Raw genomic sequence first — 11,786 nt, 5'->3', positions numbered from 1 at the left:
CTGCAACTATCTTTCACTTTTCAGTTTCTAACACAGACATTTGTTCTCTTTCTTCCTTCCTTCCTTCCTTCCTTCCTTCCTTCCTTCCTTCCTTCCTTTCTTTCTTTCTTTCTTCCTTCCTTTCTTTCTTCCTTTCTTTTTTGAGTTAAGGTCTCATGTAATCCCAGGCTTGTGGTGATACTGTGTTCCCCAATTTATTGTGCACCCTAATAAACTTATCTGGGGCCAGAGAACAGAAAAACCACTAGATAGACATAGAGGTCAGGCAGTGGTGGCACACACCTTTAATCTTATCACTTGGGAGGCAGAGATCCATCTGGATCTCTGCGAATTCAAGGCCACACTGGAAACAGCCAGGCCTGGTGACACACGCCTGTAATCCCACAGGAAACAGAAAGGTATATAAGGTGTGAGGACCAGAAACTAGAGGCTTTTAAGCTTTTAGGCTTTTAGCAGCAGTTCAGCTGAGATCCATTCGGATGAGGCCTCAGAAGCTTTCAGTCTGAGGGTTCATGGAAACAGGATCCAATGAGGAGTTGTTTTGGTGAGGTTGACTGTGGCTTGTTCTGTCTCTGATCTTTCAGAATTCACCCCAATATCTGGCTCTGGGTTTTCTATTAATAAGACCATGCTACACAGGCTGGCTTCAAATTCTCTAAGCAGATGACCATGACTCTGAACACCTGGTCCACCTACCTCCATGGCCCAAGTGCTAGAATTTCAGGCATAGGCTACTACACCCAGATTACTCAATTATTTCTAACAGTTAACTTTTCCCAGACATTTCAAAATAGACGGATAGGTAGGCAGTAAGAGGGCAGGCAAGAGCAGGGGAGCAGGCAAGGGACAGAGTGTAAGAGCGAGAGACTGATTTGTGGAAGTTCCTTTCATTAATAGGTACTTCCAAAGAACACTTTGTTTTTAGAAGGTAACACTTCTGTAGCTGAAAGTTTTCCTGTGTCCCTCCTGGTCCACAGCTGCTCAGACCCAAGTAAACACACAGAGGCTTATATTAATTATAACTGCTCAGCCATTAGCTCAGGTTTACTACTGACTAGCTCTTACATTTAAACTCTGCCCATTTCTGTTAATCTATATGTTGCCATGTGTTCCGTGGCCTTACCTGTGTGCCAATACATGCTGCTCCCTGGATGGCGGGATGGCATCTCCTGACTCAGCCTTCCTCTTCCCAGAATTCTCCTTGTCTGCTTATCCTGCCTATACTTCCTGCCTGGCAACTGGCCAATCAGCGTTTTATTAAACCAGTGTACAGCAGCATTATCCCACAGCACACTTCTGTGTTGTACTCACCAGAAATATATTATTCTTTCAAATAGTAATTACTGTGTATTAAATGTTTTTCTTATCAGGCTCAACAAGACAAAGGTTTTGTTTCCAGAGAATCTAGATTCTAGGGGAAGAAATAAGCAGTAGACAAATTAAGTAGAGGTGGAGGGGCGGCCAGCAATCAGCGATACACAGAACCAGACAAGAGAAGGTGACTGAGCATACAACTTCATGTGGACAATCAGCCAAGGCTGCATTTCAGAGGTCATACAGTCAAAGGCCCAAAGATGAGAAGATAATCCATGGAAATATATATGAGAAGTCCAGAGTGAGCATTAACACCCAGGAGCAACACTGGGAATACTCAGGAGCAGCAGAGAGGCAAGGAGGGGTAATGGAGAGGTAATGGTAAAGAATGATTCATAAGATGACATCAGAGCAGTAGCAGAGTCTGAGTAAGATGCTTTTGCAGCATCATGAGTCATGGTCAGAAATGGGAAATTACTTTGGTTCTGAGGATGAAGGGAATCTCTGGCAAGAAAGCCTCAGGTTGCAGGTTAGATGGCAGTAGCTAGGCAGATGAGAAGCTGTTGGCTTTTAGATTTTGAAATTGAGCTGGTAAGATTTGATGTGAAGTGTAGTTGTGAAAAGGATCAAGAATGCTCTAGACCTTCTGCCTTTGTCTTGAAAATACAGTGGAATGGGAAAGAGAGCAAGAAGATAAGTATTGGGGCATGTTAGAACATATTGTGCTTTAGATGCACATTAGAAGTGAGATAAAAATGTCACAGTATTTGGATAGCTGGAGAAGTACAGACTGGAGGTATAATGTGAGTACTGTCACCATGTCCACCTGGTTGCAAGACCCCTAATGTGAATTGAAAGTCTGATAAGGAAATCACGCATTTAATTTATCTACCATACCTGCTAGTTTAGCTTACCTTGAACTTTCTCAGAGCACTGACACTTGGCCTACTGTTGGACAAAAATCATCTAATGCAAAGCCTTCTTTAGTACCTCCTACAAAGTATTGAATACCCGTATCCAAAATGTGCTGGCAGTACAGAGCTCCATATATTATGGTTGTACATTTTTTTCTTTATTACTATGTGTTTTAAATTTTATACATCAGCCATGGATTCCCCTGTCCTCCCTCCTCCTGCACCCACACCCACCTTCCCCCCCAGCCCCTCCCCTCCATTCCCATGTCCTCCAGGATCAAGGCACCCCTGGGGATTCATTTAAACCTGGTGGATTCAGTACAGGCAGGTCCTGTCACCTCTTTCCGGACTGAGCAAAGTGTCCCTGTGTAAGCCCAAGGTTTCAAACAGCCAGCTCATGCACTAAGGACAGATCCTGGTCCCACACTGGGTGCCTCCCAAACAGATCAAGCTATTCAATTGTCTCACTTATCCAGAGGGCCTGATCCAGCTGGGGGCTCCACAGCCTTTGGTCCATAATTCATGTGCTTCCATTTATTTGGCTATTTGTCGCTGTGCTTTTTGCAATCTTGGATTCAACAATTCACGCTCTTGCAGACCGTCCTCTTTCTCGACAGTTGGACACCTGGAGCTCCACCTGGGGCCTGGCTGAGGATCTCTGCATCCACTTCCATCAGTTATTGGATGAGAGTACCAAGACGACTGTTAGGGTGTTTAGTCATCTGATCACCAGACTAGATTAGAGCAGGCTTTCTCTCGACCATTGCCAGCAGACTACAGAGGATGTATCATTGTGAATTTCTGGGGACCTCTTGAGCACTCTGCCTATTCCTGTTCTCATGTGGTCTTCATTTATCATGGTCTGTTATTCCTCATTCTCCCTTTCTGTTCTTGATCCAGCTGGGATCTCCTGCTCCCCTAAGCTTTCTTTCCCTTGAACCTTGCCCTTCATTACTCCCGCTTTCGTCCAGGTTGTTCATGTAGATCTCATCCATTTCTCTGTCATTGGGTGATCCTTGTGTCTTTCCTAGGGTCCCGTTTTCTAGGTAGCCTCCCTGGAGTTGTGTAGCAGTCTAGTCATCTTTGTTTTACATCTAGTATCCTCCTATGAGTGAGTACATACCGTGTTTGTCCTTCTGAGTCTGGGTTACCTCACTCAGGATGATTTTTTTCTAGTTCCATCCATTTGCCTGCAAACCTCCTGATGTTATTTTTTTCTCTGCTGAGTAGTACTCCATTGTGTATATGTAACATATTTTCTTTATCCATTGTTCAGTTGAAGGGCATCTAGTTTGTTTCCAGGTTCTGGCTATTACAAACAAAGCTGATACGAACATAGCTGAGCAAATGCCCTTGTGGTAAGATTGAGCATTCCTTGGGTATATGCCCAAGAGTGCTATAGCTGGGTCTTGGGGGAGATGGATTCCCAATTTTCTAAGGAAGCGCCATATTGATTTCCAAAGTGGCTGTACAAGCTTGCATTCCCACCAGCAGTGGAGGAGAGTTCCCCTTGCTCCACATCCTCTCCAGCATAAGCTGTCTTCTGTGCTTTTGATCTTAGCCATTCTGATAGGTGTAAGGTGGTATCTCAGAGTCGTTTTGATTTGCATTTCTTGGATAATTAGGGATGTTGAGCAATTCCTTAAATGTCTTTCAGCCATTTGAACTTCCTCTGTTGAGAATTCTATGTTTAGTTCTATAGCCCATTTCTTAATTGGACTGTTGGGTATTTTGATGTCTAATTTCTTGAGTTCTTTATATATTCTGGATATCAGCCCTCTGTCAGATGTGGGGTTGGTGAAGACCTTTTCCCATTCTATAGGCTGTTGCTTTGTCTTGTTGACCGTGTCCTTTGCTCTACAAAAGCTTCTCAGTTTCAACAGGTCCCATTGATTGATTGTTTCCCTCAGAGTCTATGCTACTGGTGTTATATTTAGAAAGTGATCTCTGGTGCCAATGCGTTCAAGAGTACCTCCTACTTTCTCTTCTATCAGGTTCAGAGTAACTGGATTTATGTTGAGGTCTTTGATCCACTTGGACTTAAGTTTTGTGCACAGTGACAGATATGGATCTATTTGCAGCCTTCTTTACATTGACATCCAGTTATGCCAGTACCATTTGTTGAAGATGCTGTCTTTTTTCCATTGTACATTTTGGCTTCTTTGTCAAAAATTATATGTTCATAGGTGTGCGGGTTAATGTCAGGGTCTTCAATTCGATTCCATTGGTCCACATGTCAGTTTTTATGCCAGTACCAAGCTGTTTTTATTACAGTAGCTTGAGGTTGGGGATTGTGATGCCTCCAGAGGTTGTTTTATTGTACAGGATTCTTTTGGCTATCCTGGGTTTTTTGTTTTTCCATATGAAGTTGAGTATTATTCTTTCCAGATCTGTGAAGAATTGTGTTGGTAATTTGATGGGAATTGCATTGAATCTGTAGATTGCTTTTGGTAAGATCTGTCTGTAGTTCTCTTTCTTTGTGCATCTTTGTTTGGTTTAGGAATCAGGGTAATTGTAGCCTCATAGAAGGAGTTTGGTAATATACCTTCTGCTTCTATTGTGTGGAACAATTTAGAGTATTGGTATTAAGTCTTCTTTGAAGATCTGGTAGAATTCTGCAGTGAAACCATCAGGTCCAGGGCTTTTTTTTTTTTTTTTTTTTTTTTTTTGGTTGGGAGACTTTTAATGACTGATTCTATTTCCTTAGGGGTTATTGGACTATTTAAATGGTTTATCTGGTCTTGATTTAACTTAGGTATGTGGTACCTATGCAGAAAATTATCCATTTCTTTTAGATTTTCCAGTTTTGTGGAGTAGAGGTTTTTGAAGTATGACCTGATGATTCTCTGGATTTCCTCATTGTCTGTTGTTATGTCCCCCTTTTCATTTGTGATTTTGTTAATTTGGATGCTCTCTCTCTGTCTTTTGGTTAGTTTGGATAAGGGCTTGTCTATCTTGTTGATCTTCTCAAAGAACCAACTCTTTGTTTCATTAATCCTTTGTATTGTTCTCTTTATTTTTATTTTATTGATTTCAGCTCTTAATTTGATAATTTCCTGGCATCTGTTCCTCCTGGGAGACTTTGCTTCTTCCTGTTCAAGGGCTTTCAGGTGTGCTGTCAATTCACTAGCATGAGATTTCTCCAGCTTCTTTATGTGGGCATTCAGTGCTATGAATTTCCCTCTTAGCACTGCTTTCATAGTATCCCCTAAGTTTGGGTATGTGGTATATTCATTTTCATTGATCTCTAGGAAGTCTTTAACTTCTTTCTTTATTTCTTCCTTAACCCATTGGTGATTCAGTTGAGCATTATTCAGTTTCTCTGAGATTGTAGGATTTCTGTAGTTTTTTCTGTTGTTGAAATCTAACTTTAAACCATGGTGGTCTGATAGAACACAGGAGGTTATTCCAATTGTTTTGTATCTGTTGAGATTTACTCTGTGGCCAAGTATGTGGTTGATTTTAGAGAAGGTTCCATGGGGTGCTGAGAAGAAGGTATATTCTTTTTTGTTTGGGTGGAATGTTCTGTAGATATTGATTAAGTCCATTTGTGCCATAACATCAGTTAAATCCATTATGTCTCTGTTAAGTTTCAATTTGGCCGATCTGTCCAGAGGTGAAAGTGGGGTGTTGAAGTCTCTCACTATTGATGTGTGGGGTTTTATATGTGATTTAAGTTTTAGTAATGTTTCTTTTACATATGTGGGTGCCCTTGTGTTGGGGCATAAATGTTCAGAATTGAAACTTCATCTTGGTGGATATTTCCTGCGATGAGTATGTAATGTCCTTCATCATCTCTTTTGATTGATTTTAGTTTGAAGTTTTGAAGTTTCTATTTTGCTGGATATTAGGATGGCTACACCAGCTTGCTTCTTAAGACCGTTTGATTGGAAAGTCTTTTCCCAGCCTTTTATTCTTAGGAGGTGTCTGTCTTTGAATTTGAGGTGCGTTTCTTGTATGCAGCAGAAAGATGTGTCCTGTTTAATATCCATTCTGTTAGTCTGTGTCTTTTTATAGGTGAATTAAGTCCAGTGATATTAAGGGATATTAATGACCAGTGATTGTTCGTTCCTGTTGTTACTTTTATTTTTTGGTGGTAGTGTGTGTGTACTTCTCTTCTTTGGGGTTTACTGCTGTGGTGTTATCTATTGCCTGTGTTTTCATGGGTGTATCTGCCTTTCTTAGGTTGGAATTTTCCTTCTAGTGCTTTCTGTAGGGCTGGCTTTGTGGATAAGTATTGTTTAAATCTGGTTTTGTCTTGGAAGGTCTTGTTCACTCCATCTATGATGATTGAAAGTTTTGCTGGGAATATTAGTCTAGGCTGGCATCCATGGTCTCTTAGTGTCTGCATTATATCTGTCCAGGTCCTTCTGGCTTTCAAAGTCTCCATTGAGAAATTGGGTGTTATTCTGATGGGTTTGCCTTTATAAATCACTTGGCCTTTTTCCTTTGATGCCCTTAATATTCTTTCTTTATTCTGTACATTTAGTTGTTTAATTATTATGTGGCGAGGGAACTTTTTTGGGGTTCTAGTCTGTTTGGTGTTCTATAGGCTTCTTGTATCTTCATAGGCATTTCCTTCTTTAAGTTGGGAAAGTTTTCTTTTATGATCTTGTTAAATATATTTTCTGTGCCTTTGAGTTGGTATTCTTCTCCTTCCTCTATCCCTATTTTTCATAGGTTTGGTCTTTTCATGGTGACCCAAATTTCTTGGACATTTTGGGTCATGACTTTGTTGGTTTTAGTGTTTTCTTTGACTGATGAATCTATTTCTTCTACCGTATCTTCAACACCAGAGATCCTCTCTTCCACCTCTTGCATTCTGTTGGTTATACTTCTATCTGAAGTTCCTGTTTGTTTTCCTGTCTTCTGCTTTAATTGTCCTTTCCTCTAGTTTTTTATAGCGTTCTTCCCATTTTTTGTTTGTCTGTTCCTCTACTTTATTTTTGATTTCTTCTATATAAGGCTCTAGCCTCTTCATGATGTTACTTATAAGGTTGTTTTCTTCTTCTTCTTCTTCTTCTTCTTCTTCTTCTTCTTCTTCTTCTTCTTCTTCTTCTTCTTCTTCCATTCCGTGATGTTCAGGTCTAGCTGTTGGAGAAGGGCTAGGTTCTGGTGATGCTGTATTGCTCTTTATTCTGTTGTATGTACTTCTGCCTTGGCGTCTGCCCATCTCCTCTTGTGTTCGTTCTTGGTCTTATCAGTGTACTTGGTCCAGAGAGAGTTGACAGATTTAGGGAGCCTCTCTCTGGTCCAGATGGGAGCGCTGGTCCAGATGAGAGTGCTGGCTGGATAGGAGCTGGGGGGCTGGACTCTGAGTCTCGGGAAGTCCCTGGGGTCTCCTTATTTTGTCCAGATGGGAGCTCCTCTTGTCCAGATAGGAGTTCCTCTGGTCTCTGGTCCAGATGGGAGTTCCAGGGCAGGATGGAAGCTGGGGGCTGGTCTCTGAGTCTCAGGAAGTGGCTGGGGTCTTGGGCAAATGTGTGTGGGGGCAGGGTGTGGAGACTGCAGTGTCTCCCTGCAGTCTTGGAAAAGGGGAGCCTTCCTGCAGGTCCCGCCGATTGGCAGGAAACTGGGGCCAAGTTGGTCAGGTCCTCCCGGGGTGGCCTGTGTCCAGCAGTGGGACCCAGGCCCAATTGCCTCTCTGACTATGACCCAGGCACTCACCTCTGCTCCAAATGGGAGTTCCAGGGTGGACGGAAGCCGATGGTTGTATATTCTTACGATGACACAACTAACCTGTTACAATTACCCATCACTATATGAGACTTTTCACCAGCCATGGAAAAGTCAAAATTTAAAGTTCAAGACTGAATTTCTACCAAAGTGGAATTTTTTAAAGTACCATTGTAAAGTTAAAAAGTCAATGATGGGCAGTGACCACATATAATACTGTCCATAGATGGTATCATATTATGGATCTATGGGATCACCCAGGAGGATGCATGTAGAAAAATAGGGAGACCATTTTGAACCTTGAACCTTTTCAAATCTGGGATGCAAAGATGGTGTTACCTTGTAAATGGGCGGGGTTGCTTGAACTGTCTTTAATATTCCATGCACTGATTTAAGCGGGGGAGCTTATAATGCACCAATGAAGGTTCTTTCAAGTGGGAAAAGCCCCCTTCTGTATCAAATGATCTTCAGGAAGGGAAGTGTCAAGACACCTCCCTGTTGGGTTAGATCAGCTCTGTGAGGCTGACGACCAGGCAGGAGTGGCCACACATGTCACCAACCCACTACTTCCATGTCGGCAGTGCAACATGTGCCCTAAAGAACACGTTACACTTCCTGATGGGGATTCCAAGGGACAATAATGTTGTGTGCTTTGTTGTCACATGGCTGGCCTGTGGAAGGGTGTTGCCACACATCTCTTAATGTTCTCATCGTTCCCCAGTTTTGTTTTTGTTTCTTCTGCGGTAATGATTCTTCTCACACTGCCTTATAATACTTAAGTTTTAGACCACGATGAAGGGGACCCTTCCATCTTCAATATCTCTTGTAGCTGAAGTTTTCCTGTGCCTGCCTGGCTCCCAGGACCTCTCAGACTCAAGTAAACACACAGAGGCTTATATTAATTATAACTTCTCAGCCATTAGCTCAAGCTAACTACTTATTAGCTCTTACACTTAAACTCAGCCCATTTCTGTTAATCTATACGTCGCCACATTTTCCGTGGCTTTATCTGTGTGTCATTACATGCTGCTCCCTGGACAGCAGCGGGCTGGTGTCTCCTGACTCAGCCTTCCTCTTCCTAGAACTACCTCCCTGAAAACGGCTAGTCTCTAAGGAGGGACCCTGAAGGTCTAGTACAAATCATGCCTTTCCTTGTTTGGGAACTTCACTGTGCCTGTATCCTTATTTGCCACTTACTGAGACACACCTCCTTGTCTGTTTATCCCGCCTAAACTTCCTGCATAGCTACTGGCTAGAGTTTTATTAAAAACACTGTACAAAAGCATTATTCCACAGCATTCTCTCTTGCTCATCTATCTACACATTGGCTCACCTTCCCCACCCTAGGGCCAAATCTTCAATGCCCACCCTCCTCATTAATAAAACACTGACAAAACTCCTAAGCTTGGTGTCTAGTCTCTGTCTGTTCCACCCTAAATACACACATGAACTTGAACTACATCCCTGAAAACAGCTAGTCTCTAAGGAGGGACCCTGAAGGTCTAGTACAAATCATGCCTTTCCTTGTTTGGGAACTTCACTGTGCCTGTATCCTTATTTGCCACTCACTGAGACACACCTCCTCCCGCCTTTGAACAGACAGGTTTCCACTACAATTCTTGTTTGCCCACAGAGATTAGCATATCTTCCACTCTTACAGCTGTAATTGACCTCACAGCTCAGCTCTAGTCCTTTAAAGTGGAGGAAACTAAAGCCCACGAGACGTACTTAACAATGCTCAGTAAACATATGATTTCGTAAGGAAGTCTGGAAGTGATTCAATAATGTAGAAATAAAAAAAGAAGTCTAAATCCCCCTTCTCCATACCAGTTTCTTTCCAGTGTAGTTGCAAAGAAAAGTTTCCTCCCCATTATATTTATACATTAGTGATATATTGATGTGTGTGCATTGCATACCATAAAGTACAATAAACACAGTAAATTGGTACAATTCTTGAAAACAGGCAATTAATATCAAGGCTGCATATAGACATCATCTAGGACTTCTGCTCCTAGGCATATATATTCAAATGAAATACGTACATAATTGAGTGTCTAAGAAAAAGGACACTCATAACTATTTACAGCGCAGGAAACTCACAAACAATAGAAACACCACCATCGTTATGTTTTATGACATATATTAGTGTTCTGCATTCCTGTATGAATAAACACACTACTGTAAATAGTAATTTAATAATGCATATTCTGCTATGTCATTTGTTTTCCTTTGCTCTTCCACTTAGTAGTTTATGAACTTCTCTTCAGTCGGTGCATAGCGTTCTGATGGCTCCCTAAAAAAGTAACTGGAGGGGAGGGCAAGATGGCTCAGCTGGCCAAAGAGCTTGCCGCCAAGCTTGACCACCTGAGTTTGCTCCCCCAAACCTACATGGTGGAAAGAGAGAACCGTTGTCCTCCGACCCCCATGCTCTCATACATATATCAAATGTAATCAAAAGAAACTTTAATTGAGCCGAGGAAAGCCCCAGATGTGTTTTCTCCACATCACAGAGGCCACGCCGGTGTCTGTGGGCAACCGAGGAAGTCTCTGTGAGAAAATAACTGAAGAAAACGAGAGTCAAGACAGTCTTTGGATTTCAGTTTTTCTTGGCGCTCTACCTAGCATGCGGGGAGGGCCCTTCTACTAGGAGAGGACACTACCAGTCCTGCCCTTTCGTAAGGAGAATCGTGTGTAGAAAGAGGGGTGGTGTTAGGGCTGGGCACCCCCACAGGCAGTCAGAAAACAGGCGGGTGGGGGGTGGGGGGTGGGGGGGAGGTGGGGGGCATGGGGGCGGGAGAGCTTCTCGCTGGCTTTCCCTTCTGCAGGCTTGGTGGTTTTAGCTGCGTTTTGACTGTGCGTCATAGCTGTTGTTCCCTTCCCAAACCTTCCTCATCCCTTCTTCCATCCTCTTCTGATCCGAAACCTTACCTTTCCATCTTTTATCGCCCCCCCCCAAAACACACACTCCTGTTCTCTCAAGTTCTTTCCTGGACCAGAGGACTTTTGGGGAAGTGCCTAGAGATCATAATCTCCTTTAGCTCCAGTGTCTCAATCGGTCGGTCAGCTGACACTCGCTGGACATGTGGCTCCCCTAAAGTTCTAGGTCACCGGAAGGTGGTTGCTGTGCCTGACCCTGAAGCAGAAACCATCTCCCTTGGGCAACCAGCCCTGCCCTAGGGCAGCAGCTGCTGCTGCAGGTTACGTAAGGACAAGTGAATTTGGAATTCCAAAGACTGCCTTTCAACACCCATGACTCTTCATTTGAATTATTTTATTAAAATTTTAAAATTTATTTTACATACCAACCACAGTTCCCCTTCCTCTTCTCATCCCGTTCCCTCCCCCTACCTTCTTTTTACCCCCCTTTCCTTCCCCGCCCCCATCCAGTCCTCAAAAAGGGTAAGGCCTCCTATAGGACTTATATCAACTTGAGGCAGGACCAAGCTCCTTCCCGCTACATCAAGGTTCAGCCAGGCATCCCACCATAGAGAATAGGTTCCAAAAAGCCAGCTCATGCACCAGGGACAGATCCTGGCCCCACTACTAGAGACCCCACAAACAGACCAAGCTACCTAACTGTCTGTCCCCCACATGTACAGGGCCTGGGTCGGTCTCATTGCAGACTGCCTCGCTGTCGGTTTAGAGTCGGTGAGCTCCCAAGATCTCGGGTCAGCTGTCTCTGTGGGTTTTCCCATCATGTTCTTGACAACACACACACACACACACACACACACACACACACACACACACACAGCTGTCTCTGTGGGTTTTCCCATCATGTTCTTGACAACACACACACACACACACACACACACACACACACACACACACACACACACACACACACACTGGTCATATAATACCTCCTCCCTCAGAGGTTAG

The sequence above is a fragment of the Onychomys torridus genome, chromosome 17 (assembly GCF_903995425.1).
Source record: "Onychomys torridus chromosome 17, mOncTor1.1, whole genome shotgun sequence".
Taxonomy (NCBI): Eukaryota; Metazoa; Chordata; class Mammalia; order Rodentia; family Cricetidae; genus Onychomys; species Onychomys torridus.
The sequence above is the reverse complement of the archived record's forward strand: the minus strand, read 5'-3'. Positions refer to the sequence as shown.